General features: G+C 38.8%; 1 protein-coding gene across 1 annotated transcript in view; it reads right to left on the bottom strand.

Moving 5' to 3' along the window:
• SGK1 (serum/glucocorticoid regulated kinase 1) overlaps positions 1–13,912 on the bottom strand; it is a 102,319-nt gene that overhangs the window by 87,987 nt on the left and 420 nt on the right. The gene's annotated exons all lie outside the window — the stretch shown is intronic.

The raw sequence follows: 13,912 nt of genomic DNA, 5'->3' as shown, positions 1-13,912 counted from the left end.
CAGCATGCAGCTTTAGAAGAGTTGAGCTAAGCCACGCCCAGGCTCCTTGCTGTCTCCTTCCTTGATGCTCACACAGCAAATACTGTTTCAGTTTTCAAACAGCCCTCAGCTCTCTCACACACTGACAGGACGCTAGCCAGATGAATATCAATGGATGCTGGTAGGCAGGGGCAGAACATTTTTTCTTATTTTCCTCCCCAAAAACTAAGGTGAGTCTTATATTCCGGAGTGTCTTATACTCTGAAAAATACGGTATTTTGGTGGAAAGGTAATTCCACTTGCTAGCTAGGTGGATCCCAAGGAAGAATACCGAGATTGTTGAGATGATTTATGAGGACAAAGCTGCAATCATGCTCATCAGACAAGCGACTCTAGGATAACTAGTCCTATTTCTCCTTCTGGAGGCAGATATAGCTGACATACAATAAAAAATGTCAAAATGAGGCTTTCTCAATTCTTCTTAGTCTCTTTGATACATGTGGTAGAGCCTGCAAATCCATTCAGCTTTTATATGAAAAATAAGAACCAAGTATCATTTTTTCCTTTGTGTCAGCCACCTAAAGTGTAAGAAAGGCCTCCATAAAATTCTGTCTGTCTATCTGTCTATCTATCTATCTATCTATCTATCTATCTATCTATCATCCATCCATCCATCCATCCATCCATCCATCCATCCATCCATCTATCTATCTATCTATCTATCTATCTATCTATCTATCTATCTATCTATCTATCTATCTATCTTTTTCTTTCTCCTTTCTTTCTCTTTCTTTCCTTCCTTCTTTCTTTATCTCTCTTTCCTTCCTTTCTCTCCCTTTCTTTCTTTCCTTCCTTTTTTCTTTATCGTTCCTTCCTTCCTTTCTCTCTCTTTCTTTTTTCCTTCCTTCTTCCTTTTTCCTTCCTTCCTTCCTTCTTTCCTTCCTTCCTTCTTTTCTTTCTTTTCTATAGATTTTCTGCTTTTCTTCTCCTGGTCCCACATCACCTTTGTGCAATTACAAACCCAAAGAAAAATGGTTTAGGGAAAATAAAAGAAATAAAAACAGAACATGACTGCCTCAGATGAGAACTAAGAGCAGAAGAATGGATATTTCCTTTGTCCCAATTCCCCCTTTTTAGCCTTCTGTCAGGTTTTCCCTACTCGTTTCATGTTTACATAATCATTGCTCAGGAGTTTCAAAGCAATCCTCCTTGTGATTTTAGGCTTGCCCTTAAGCTAGAGATCAAAGGGAGGCCCCACAAATTTTGCTGCTAGAGGGGGCCGAAGCAAATGATGATGCCTCCTACTTATCTAACCCAAGACAGTGTTTAGTAATATTTTTAATTTGGCATGTGCTTATATCTAAGATGCATAGTGTTTAAGGCCAAAGAAAATGGTTAGGCTTTGGAGCCAGAATATTCAACCCTTCGTGATCTTTTGACCCAATCCATAGTACAAAGAAAAACAAGCTCTCCTCTTGCCCTCATTATTTATCCCCTTTATTTTTGTAACATTTAGGAATTTGAAGAGCATTACTCAGGTCATTCAGTGTTTCATACGCCTAAACTGGACTTAGGTTAAACAATTGTCTGGCCTTAGTATCGGCTTATTTATACAATTCAAGCTAAATCTGTACACAAGTATCAGCTTCTCAGAAGCATGTCTTCTCCATCTGCATAGCACATGGAGTGCCAAGAGAAATCTGCCTTCCCTGATAATAAAAGCACACTAAGACTCAGCCAAAAAGATGCTAAGCATTTGCATTATTTTTACTGAAAATAATTGAATTTCAGTGATTTAGTTGACTAGTCTTAGGAGTAAAGCATGATGGGAACAACATTTGCATCACCTAATTTTAAATAAAAAATCTTCAAAATGCTATTTACTATAACCAAACCGAGAATAGGGGAGAGAGAGAGAGAAATTGCTTCCACTTATTTTTATAGCTGTAGAGCTCTGTTAAAAAGTAGGCAGCTAGCCCAGATCTGGCTGGCATTTTTGATATTCCCCATAGGAAAAATCATTATCATCCTAAAGAGTCTAGTTTGCAGCCCTTTCTTGGAACTTTTCCTGGTTTTCTAATGGCAGTATTGCAAGAAAACAAAGCATAAGGAATTTTTCATATGAATTAAACTGGCGACTACAGATGACCTTAAATATAGTTACAGACAAATAATTCTGCAACCTGCCATTTTCCAGGAGCAAGCCTTCAGGCTCAACACACTGTTCCATGCAGTCTGCACCTATCTGCAATTTATCCCCTCCTCTTTGCCTGCAAACTATAATTAGAGAAAACAGTCGATTCTAGAAAAAAATATTCAGTGCAAGAAATCAATTCTGAAAGATGTTACCTAAAAGAGTAGACTGAATTCTATCTGTTCTGTTCATCTCACTAAGAAGAATTTGGACAAATATTTGGAATACCTTCAGGGAAGAATAAGATAACAAGAGGATTGAATAGTTAGTCATACAAGGGGAGGGAGAGCAAAGAAGGAAAGAAGGAAGGTGGTGCATGAAATTTTAGGAAGAGAATGAATGATGAGAACTGTCTTCAAATATCTGAAGGGGTCTCATAAGGAAGAAGGCCATGTTTTTCTAGTCAAACAAGAGTTCAGGATTCAAAGCAAAGGTCTTACATTACAAGAAAGCAGATTGCCCTTGAAGGACATTTCCAACAGTAACAGCAGTTTTACCACAGAACCAATTATGTAAGGGGATGGAAGGCTTCCCTTTGCTGGATGAGCTCAAATGGAGATTGGCAGTGTAGGAAGTTAGCACCCACCCCTTTCCTGGAAGAGTGAAATATTTTAGGAAATATGAAAAAGGCAGAATATTATATTTCCCTGGATGAGAAATATGAGAAGCATATTTTACAGACAAAGCAGCTCCCACCTTCCTGCCCCCCACCCTTTGTCAATGGGCCATTAAGGCCTGGGCCAGTCTATTCTACATAACAAAGATCTGCCTCCTTCAGGCAGAGCCATAGTAGGAATTGCCAAAGATAGGATTAGCCCTCTACACAATAGCAGCAGAAACTCACCACATGTGACCTGGGAAGTACATGTGACCATCAGCCAGCAAGGCCCCCACCCCCTGGGACTCTGACAACCAATCAGGAAACTCTTTCTGGGCCCCAAGAAATGCAGAGCCAGAGAGAGCATAAAAACCCGAAGATTTACTGTATCTCCCCTTTTTTCTCTTCAGGAACTCAAGCCATGTGATCCTGTCCACCATTAAACCATCTTTCCAAGCAGTCTCCATGTTTCCAGTGTCTGTTTTCCCCACTTGGAGCAGAACCTAGAAGGATGTTTCTTCCAACAGCAGCCTTCTATTGGAGATGCTGTAATATCTCTCCTTGCAAGGAGTGGTAGTGGAAAGGGCTAGAAATAATGGCCTGACTCCTTCATGATTTATCCTAGTCTATCCCAGGAGGAAGACTAATGAGAGGACCTTCTCATTTGTGGCACTCTGAATGAAAATTGTTTTGATGTTTTGTCTGTGGAGATTCTCAGGCATCCAGGTCATAGTTGCCACAAAGGTGCTTTTTCAAAAGGCAACTGGACTAGGTTTTTTTCCCCTTGAGGAAGAAACACATTTCATTTCTCATCCAAGTAACTCCCTCAGTTGTGATGGGGGTGGAGGGATAGAAGGACAGGTGCTTAGAGTTGAGACTGGATTGTGGATTGGGGTGATTGTGGTGGAAGGATTGTATTTCTTTGCAATCATCATTAGCATTCTACCTGAGAGCTCTTGAGGCCACTTGGGGGGTTATTTTTTTATCCCTCAGGGTCACCTGAATCAGAGTGCAAATGGGTCTGGAAACTGCTGAAAAGAACTGCGTTGTAGACAGGGGATAGATGGTGTCTCATCCCGCCCCCTCTGTTGAGAGATGGCTGCTCAGTGTTAACATAAATGGCCTCTTTTACCCCTCTTGTTGTTAACTTTCAAACTAAATCTGAGGGGCTTTTGATCAAGTCAAGCTTGAATCCCAGTTATTTCATAGAGACACTGAACTGGCAACTATATGGAAATAAATTATCATTGACTTTTTCCAGATATTTTTTTCATGTTTCATCCAACTTCCAGTTCTGTAATTTCCTGGAGATGTTTCAATTTAGTACTACTGAAACCCAAATCTGTTTAGTTACCAAGCACAGCCTTTGGAAGAGGTTTGTAGAAAATATTCAAACATACCCTAATATTGTTGCTAAACTTGACTTTATTTGTTACTTGGTTAAAGCTCTTTGAATTGGTTATCCAATATAAGCTTTTTTTATCTTAATTATCAGGATAGTGAGATTTGGCTTGTTTGCAAGAACTGACTTCATAGTGTTGCAAGTGTGCTTGTATTTTAATGTCTATTGTTATACTTCTTGTATCTCACATAAGATCTATGACACGAGGTGAGATAGAAATGTTTTTGAAAGTACAAACATGAATGATAAAAAAATTGATAAGATTGATAAGTTCAATGGAATTGTTTTCTTCAAAATCAGAGTAGCTTCACGTTCTAGATACTAGATACTAGGAACAAACAGCAGTAAAAGGCCATCACAGGTATACCATCTTTGTAAACAGCTGGAGGCATCTGGTGGGTTGATGTTGGAAATAAAAATACTACCAGATTCAGTATCACAAAGAAGATAATCTGAATTTGGACAGAGAAATTGTATTGTGATAACAAATTCAATGTATTTTGGTTAGGATGAAAATTATGCCCAGTTATGTATAATCCACTCAGAAATACTTTTAAAACTTCAAAACTGGACCATGCCAGGAGGAAGGCAGAGTTAAAACTGGGACTGGGAAAGACATACAAGTTGGGGGAAAAACCAGGGAAGAAGCTTGCAAGAATGGATCAAACATGCAACAGTCACAGAAAGTTACTTTGCTACCTGAACAGAAGGATTTCTATCAATCAGAAGCATAAAATTCCAATTCTTATATGAAGCTATATTATTTTTTCAAAACTATCTTGGGAGGAATTTGGCCTAAAAATAAACTTTACATTTATTTGAAATTATAATGAAAGGAAAACAAGAATTTTCTCTTTGTCTTCCATGTCTTCTTTCCACTGTCTCACCAAAGTTGATAGAAAAATCACAATCTATTTTTAAAATGGGAACCAGATCCATCATCAGCACTGTGATTCATAAATCCTAGCTTCAGATTTTCAAAAGTAAAGAAAATTAATTCCCCTGTCTCATGGAGAAGGCTATGTTCTTGTTCCCATTCATCATCTATTTGTCTTTTTAGCCTTTATCCAGCAGATAAATAAGCTTTCTTTTAGTAAGATTGGAGATAGTTGAGTTTACTGCTTTTATCTGTCACAGGGCTTAAGCAGAGCATCATTTCAGAAGTTGTGAAACTGCAACCCATTTTCCCTTTCTTCTCTTTCTCCCACACTGTACAATTTGATGTTGCACCACATGATTTCATGAAATTTGGAGCTGATCTATCATAACAGGCTGAGCAATTAGCCTTTCTTTACAGAATGAAAAGCCAAGATAAGTGAAAGAATTAAAACTTGCACTTCAAAAGAGCTCTTATTAAAACCATCTGGAGACAATTTAGACCTACAAAAAAGGTGTCAACTGTTTAGGTTAGATAACATAGCAAATGTATTTTAAATATATTCTCCCCACAATCAGATCTTACTTGGATTCAAAAAGAAATGAATAAGTTTATTGCCAGAACTTCATTTTGCAGAATATTATGCTAGTTTTTTTTAAAAAAAGACATCCTGCAACTTTTAAGAAAAATTAAAATTGAAGAATATAGAAAAACCTATCTAACAATGATAATTCATTAAAACCCATGGAGTCTTCATGAAAATGCTGACTAAAATTCTATTCTATTCTATTCTATTCTATTCTATTCTATTCTATTCTATTCTATTCTATTCTATTCTATTCTATTCTATCCTATCCTATCCTATCCTATCCTATCCTATCCTATCCTATCATATCCTATCCTATTCCATTCCATTCTAAAATCCTTCCACAAATCCCTCTGTAACTGAATGTACATGTAAAATCTTTCTGTAAAAGTGCAGGGGTTAAGATGATGGGACCAGTGGAGATTAGAGAAAGCCCAGTTTACAAGAAGTATAAATGAATGAAGGGAGTTTTGTTTATATAGTCTGCCTCAATAGTGGCAAAAAATTGAATGGAATATTTCTGAAATCACCTAACTTTAGTATTTAGCCAGTAGAAATGTAGAGGGTAAACAAAGCAAGGGAGATGGGGCAGTTTAGAAGTAAAATAAAGTAAAATAAATCAATAAAATAAATCAATAAATATAGTAAGTAAGTAAGAAGAAAGAAAGAAAGAAAGAAAGAAAGAGAAAGAAAGAAAGAGAAAGAAAGAAAGAAAGAAAGAAATCAATTTCAGTTCAAATGGTAAGCCATAAGGTTTTTGAAAGGAAGACATTTGTTTTAGCTTGACAAACTTAAGATAAAGTATAAGGGTGATATCTTGGTACTCATCCTTAATTGGTTCTAGGAGGCGCGATGAGTACCAAATTTTTCCCATATGGAATAATGTAGTGGGTTACAAGGCAGCTGACACCAACAAGTTCTAGTTTATGCATTGAGTACCAAATAAATGGTGAGTACTGGGATGAAATTTTCATATCAAAATGGATTGAATACCAAATTCTATGAGTTTCAAGGCAGTTGAGTACCAAAGTGCCACTGTAATTATATGGTCTGGAGCTATTTGTTTTTTTTTAATTCAGTGAGTTTGTTCACGGAACTGAGTTGATGATGGATGACTGATCTGTTGCCCTCTAATTAAAGTTGATGTCACTTTGCAGAGAGAGATGGGCAGGATATAAATTTAATAAATAAACAAATCAAATATTCTATTTGAAATAAGCCAGTGTCGCTCCTTTTGGGGGAACAGAGGATTATATCTGACAGCACCTGAAAAAGTAAAGGATTCGGTCTTTAATTTTGCTCTTTTTGAAGATACTTTTAAAGGTTATTTTCTAAATTGAATTAACATTTCCCACAAATTTCTTGATGGAGAAGGAAAAACAAACTAACTAACCAACATCCCACAAGAAAATAAAGGCAGACCATTTCCATACCTTGCCAAGAAAACTGCTAAGATCTGTTAATGGATGTAACTGAATTCAAAGTGATTTTTCCCGTTTTTTGAAAATCTTACATACTTATATAAAATGGGTTCACATGAATGAAATAATCTATATTGTCTGCATTTTTATTTCTTTTTGACCTTCTGCTTACAGTTAGCAGCCCCAACAGTGTGTGGGTGGCTATGTGTATAACTTATGTATGTGTTGATACTGGTAAATCATGTAATACAGAGACTCTGCTTGTACCATATTTTAAGCTGATGACATGAACTTCAGGGAAAAGAAACAAGCTCAGACTGCAGGAATGCATACAGAATGCATTCCAGGATATTGCTTCAGGGTGCATATCAATTATGAATTGTACATTATTGCTTTCGTGCTCTTATGACTATAGGGTTGTGGAGACAAGGACAAGAATGCATTTATTTCCTGTTTACTGAAAGTCAGTTTCATTGCTCATAGTATGAATACTTAGTTCATTTCCACTATAACTGAAAACTTTTTATAAATCGCAAGGACAAAGTGAAAAGGGATTCTTTAGATGCCTGATATTATTGGATATAACTAATATCATATCTGATTCAGCTTGCTTGCCCCTATATATACATTTTTAGTATGTTAGGGATTTAACTGGATATTGCTGGACTAGTGTAGCTTGCAAACTAATTGCTGCAAAGCATTAGGTCTTGAATTCTAGCTTGGGCATAGGCTGTGTGAATACAGCACTGATATGTGAATAATTTGAACCACAGATCTCCATAGAAGTAAGTAATACAACAGATCTTTCCTCAAGAAAATTGATTCTATTCAAAACATCTTACATTTAGTCTGGGTTACAATAAAAGCCATTCATATTACTCAGTAATATATTGTCAGTAGCAGGATATTTGGGATTCCAGCTCAATACAAATTTGAATTTGCGTCTTAGGGATGCCAAGAATGACGTAGACAGGAAAAATAGAAATGGGAAATATGCAGGTTTGTGTTAAGCAAAGAATGATCATGAGGAATTGCATCCAAATTATTTTTTTATTTACCTTGTCAATGGTTTTTATTGTTCACTCTCGATTCATAATCAGCACCAGAAAAAGCAAGAATTTGTATAGAATATGTAACCTTATTCCACAGTGAATGATATGGTTTGTAGGAAGAAATATCTTTCTGGGTTCAGCTCCAAGTGGGGAAAAAGACACTGGAAACATGGAGACTGCTTGGAAAGATGGTTTAATGGTGGACAGGATCACAGGGCTTGAGTTCCTGAACAGAAAAGGGGCGAGATGCAGCGAGTTCCCGGGTTTTATGCCCTCTCTGGCTTTGAACTTCCTGGGGCCCAGAAAGAATATCCTGATTGGTTGTCAGACTCCCAGGGGGTGGGGGTCTTAGCTAGCCTTGCTGGCTGATGTAATCTTCCTAGGTGCCATGTGGTGAGTTTCTGTTGCTAGATGGGTCCTATTGTGTTAGTTTCTGTTGCTAGATGGATCCTATTGTGTTGCAGTTGATGGTCCATTGACAAAGATTGAGTTTCTGCCTCTGGTCCATTGACAAAAGGGTGGGGGCAGGAAGGTGGGAGCTGCTTTGTCTTTAAAACATGCTTCTCCATTTCTCATACAGGGAAACATAATATTCTGCCTTTTTAATATTTCCTAAAATATTTCATTCTTCTAGGAAAGGGGTGGGTGCTAACTTCCTACAGCTTTATATTAACAATTGGTCTTGTAACATTAATCTGAATATGATTTTCAATGGGGTGTACCTGTTAGGATCATACAAGCAACTCTGCTCCTCCTACCTCCTCAATCAAAAGCCTTGCCTCTCTCTTTTGTCTCTAGCATGACTTGGTCAGGATCTTTAAAAATGTGTTTCAGTGTTCTGAAACAACTTGACCAGTGGTGAGTTTCTACCAGTTCACCCCAGTTCAGGCGAATCGGTAGCGGCGGGAGGTTCCGCCCACCCGCCCGGACGTCATCACAGATGCTCTGCACATGTGCAGAAGTGCCGTGCACAAGCAAAGCGGGCAAGCATGCATACGCTCACAGTTCCAAACCGGTAGCAAAGGTAAGTGAAACCTACTACTGAACTTGACATTATCTGAGAGACTAAGGGCAAAAGAATTGAAGTTCACTTCAGGGCAGCCCAGTTTTTATCACTACAGCTTTGCCTCTTGATTCTGGGACTTTGTTTAAATCCATGGCCTAAAAAAAAGTCTGAAAACCCCTGACTTAGCCAAACTCAATAGCATAGGCAATCTGCCCTCCACCCACCCACACACTTTAAACAAAAATCTGGCAGTTACACAGTCAGCATCATAAGATCTGTGGGCTTCCAGTCTTTAGGAGAAATGCTTGTTAAGTTTAAGCAAAACATGTTGCTAATTTCACTGGAAGTTGAAGCAATTGGGGTGGGATTTCCATCCCTGTACAAAAAGTTGTAGGTCTTTGATTGGAATGTCACGCCTATATTTTTGGAGATTTTAACACTCCCCCGCCCGCAATGCCCCTGTGAAACAATAGTCCTGCAGACCCATGGCTCTACAGGGTTTGTATGGGACATTTGCAGCAAAATTGTAATGGGGTGCATTTTTCAAGGTCAAATGGACTATCACTGGAGAAACACTACTGTAATTCTTCATTTTGTGTAGCTGAACCATCAGTTTGGCTCAAAAGGTCCCTTTTGATCAGCATAGCTTGCTAGTAGGGCTTACCAAAACTTTTGCGCAAAAGAACAGTGGATTAGTTTCATGTTTTGTTGAACAACACATAAGATATTCTTTGTATGATACCCCTTCCAACCTCTTATTGTATTGATTTTTACCACTTTTATTTTCCTATTTTGAAATATACAGCATGTTTATGAAATTATTCTGATATTGACTTAAAAATGAATTTATAGACAACACACGCACACCAGGGGTGGGTTCTACTTACCTTTACTACCGGTTCGCAACGGGGCCGCGCACATTCTCTTCTGCGCATGCGCAAAAGCAGTTTGATGACATCAGGGTCAGTGGGCGGAGCCTCCCACCGGTTTTACTACCGGCTCTATAGAACCGGTGCAAACCGGGGGGCAACCCACCACTCACACACACACACACACACACACACACACACACACACACACATGAATGAAAGTGCATTTTATGTTTGCATGCAAACCATTTTACTTTTAATGCCAGTGGCAATGGAAGCAATAGCAAGTTTATTTTGCCCTAAGGTTCACTGTTTGTTAATCTAGTTACACTTGCAATACCTAGCAATAAGAATTTCAGCAGAACTCAGCAGATATTTTATAACAATATCACATGTATCTTTTAGTCATTGATACATGGTTTACCTACCAGACTAGGTAAACTTGGAAGAAATCAGGATAAGTGAAATTTAAAATATATGGTTGAATTTAAAACCAATATTAAACTCTTGTGCATTCCCATGTAATATCCAATTTCCCATAACTTTAAATATATTTTTCCTCAGGTATCTACAGAATACCCTAAGTCACACATTCCATACCAGTGAGTTTTGAGCTGCTATCTATCCCAAATATTATTCCAGGGATGAACTAGCCATCAATGGGACAAAACTCATTCACTCACATCAAGCACTGTGGTCTCTATTGAGAAAGTTGGTTTATCTATTGACAGGGCAATAGTGATGGGTCAAGATGAGCAGAAACATTTTTCTAAAGAAATAAACAGACGCCGTGACCTCTAATGTCTCTGATTGGGATTCTGCAGATGGAGAAATGAGAATTTGCTTTGGCCTGGAGCGCTGAGTGATTAAAAGCCAGAAGTCTCTTCCAATGGAATTCCATCTCAAGTGAACCTAACACAAGGCATGGGTGTTCATACAAACCAGCAATTATTATGGTGTACATTTCTCACATTCCACAGTTCGGTCAGAATGTACAGATTGATGAGCATGTGAAAGAAAAAGAAAAGGCGCCAGCTGAAGTAATGTTGACATTTTTTATATGAGACATGTGTCTACCAGGGATGCCATTCCAAAGAGCACTGGGAGGGGGAAGAGGTTTTGGCATGCTGCTGTGATAACCCCTGACAAAGCTTCAAAGACTTACACTCATATACAGTTACAATTCAATTTCAGGTAGTCCTCGACTTACGACCCCAATTGAGCCAAACATTTCCACTGCTAAGCAAGACAGTTGGTGAGTTTTGTCCTATTTTTTGACCTTTCTTACCACATTCTTATAGGTGAATCACTACAGTTAAAAACACGGTTGTTAAGTGAATCTGGCTTCCCCATTGACGTCGCTTGTCAGAAGGTCTCAAAAGCTGATCACATGACTCTGGGACAGTGGGACATCATAAATACAAGCCAGTTGCGAAGCGTCTGAATTTTGATCATGTCACTATGGGGGAGGGGATGCAGCAACGGTCGTAAGTGTGAAAAATGGTCATAAGTCACTTTTTTCAGTGCCATCATAACTGTCACTAAACAAATGGTTGTAAGTTGAGGTCTACCTGTACAGAAAACAAACTAAACAAATGTGGATTTGAAAAGAATACCATATAATGAATCTTTCTCCACAACACAGTTCTAGGCTGCAGATCACGTGAAGTGTTAATACCACTTTATAATGCCTTGGTAAGGCCACACTTGGAATACTGTATTTAGTTTTGGTTGCCATGATGTAAAAAAGATGTTGAGAAAGAGTGCAGAGAAGAGCAACAAAGATAATTAAGGGACAGGAGGCTAAAACATATAAAGAACAGTTGCAGGAACTGGGTATGTCTAATTTAATGAAAAGAAGGACTAGAGGAGACATGATAGCAGTGTTCCAATATCTCAGGGGTTGCCACAAAGAAGAGGAGTAAAGCTATTCTCCAAAGCACCCGAGGGCAGGACAAGAAGCAATGGGTAGAAAGTAATCAAGGAGAGAAGCAGCCTAGAACTAAGGAGAAATTTCCTGACAGTTAGAACAATTAATCAGTGGAACAAATTGCCTCAAGAAGTTGCGAATGCTCCAACACTGGAAGAAGATGTTGGATAACCATTTGTCTGAAGTGGTGTAGGGTTTCCTGCCTAGGCAGGGGGTTGGACTAGAAGACCTCCAAGGTCCCTTCCAACTCTGTTATTCTATTCTATTCTATTCTATTCTATTCTATTCTATTCTATTCTATTCTATTCTATTCTATTCTATTCATGCCAATGATATTGAAGAAAGCCCACCTGCCAAAAACTAACTGTGGCCTTACCTAAGACTAGGGCTGTGACCCTCACTTATAACTAGGAATAAACATTATTAAACTCAATGGTTTTACTTCTATAGATGCATGTAAGATTGCAAGGTAAGCAGACTCTGAGGAAAGCATCCTGACCATATGGCCGCACGGAAAGGAGGAAGACCATGTACTGTTACACCAAATGCACAGCTGTGGGAATTGTTTCCAATTATCCACTTCATGCATCGAAACTAGTTCCTTGCAGTGCGCGACTGGGTCACAGCTTTCTGCTGTGGCGAGTTAAGAGAGATGGAGCTTCCGGTTGGAATCTCTTTTCTGCATTTAACCACTGGGCTAAATGGAAGTGACAGTCTCCTCCATATAAGGCAGAGGGAGGGTGAATGGAAATTGGTGAATGAAGGAACAGCACAATCTGCCTCCTCTTACTATTGTGCTTCACAAGAAATATAGGTCCTAAAATAAACACACACATACAGACACATGAATCCTTGTAGAAAGTATTTAGGTAGAAATAGGGCTCTTCACTCCTGTTTCTTAATCATCTGCTCTCGATCTTCGTATTGCCATTCTAAGAAAGAAAATGTTGCCTGGTTGATTAGCTAAATGTCATGGAACCCAGAACTGCTGAATGAGAGTGGATGCGGTTAATGGGGACTAACAAGGAAGACTTTGTAGGTAGCTGTGAGCTTGTACCCAGACAAGGAGGCATCAACAGCGAAGCATTACATCATGGGCACAATTTTTCCCCACTTCAAAAGCAAACTGGATTTTATCTGTTATATCACATCGTGCAACAAGCTAAGGAGGACCCAGAGAATTCAGTGAAATAAGCTCTGTATTAGTCTTCCAATGCAAACAATTGTCGCCAGTTCTTCTTTCCTGCTTTAGCATCTAGGATCGCGATTGCATGGAACAAACCTTGGTTACTGGGTAGATTATAGGCTGTGGCACAGTTCTGCTGAACCTGCAAATAGCTCAGCATCCAGAGATGAATGGAGACGAAATAATGCAGCACTTTGGGAGTTTATGAATGAAAGGGTCACAAACTGCTTGAATGATAAAATGGAGAAAGCTAGAAGAGCCACACAATGGGAGAGGCTGTTACAAGGCTGGACAACCATCATTTTATGGCTCCTCAATATTCTGCCTTCTATTTTCATGCACAGTTTGTTCTTTCCATCTGTCCAATGACCAAATCCCCATTTTAGAGGGGGAGCAAAGTAGGTCAGGGTGTATTCCAGTTTTCAGATGAGGAACTGTGAGGAAGGAGAGAAAAATGAACACACCTCCCCCCTCCCCCCCAAACAGAGCATACAACCAAATGCAGACTATCAAGCCATAAACAAAGTTGCGAGGGATCGAATCAAAGATCTATTGAATTTAGTGAACTCTTCCCAACACAAGCCGACCAGATGCCTCTGGGCAGATCACAACAGATCACCACAAGATGCAAAAGGCAACAAACCTCTCCATCCTCTGTCTTTGATATTTCAAAGATACACTGCCTCTGAGCATGAAAGCTCCATCTAGCCACTATTGCCAAATTCTGTAGAAAACGGAAAGGTAATCTCCTGAGTTCGGTTTATACAGAACCACTCTGTATACAGCTTTTATTCGGGCATCGTCCTACCATC

This window comes from Pituophis catenifer, unplaced genomic scaffold, assembly GCF_029215685.1.
Source record: "Pituophis catenifer annectens isolate HBS135680 unplaced genomic scaffold, rPitCat1.0.hap2 SCAF_1, whole genome shotgun sequence".
Taxonomy (NCBI): domain Eukaryota; kingdom Metazoa; phylum Chordata; class Lepidosauria; order Squamata; family Colubridae; genus Pituophis; species Pituophis catenifer.
This window is presented reverse-complemented; position numbering and strand designations above follow the sequence as displayed.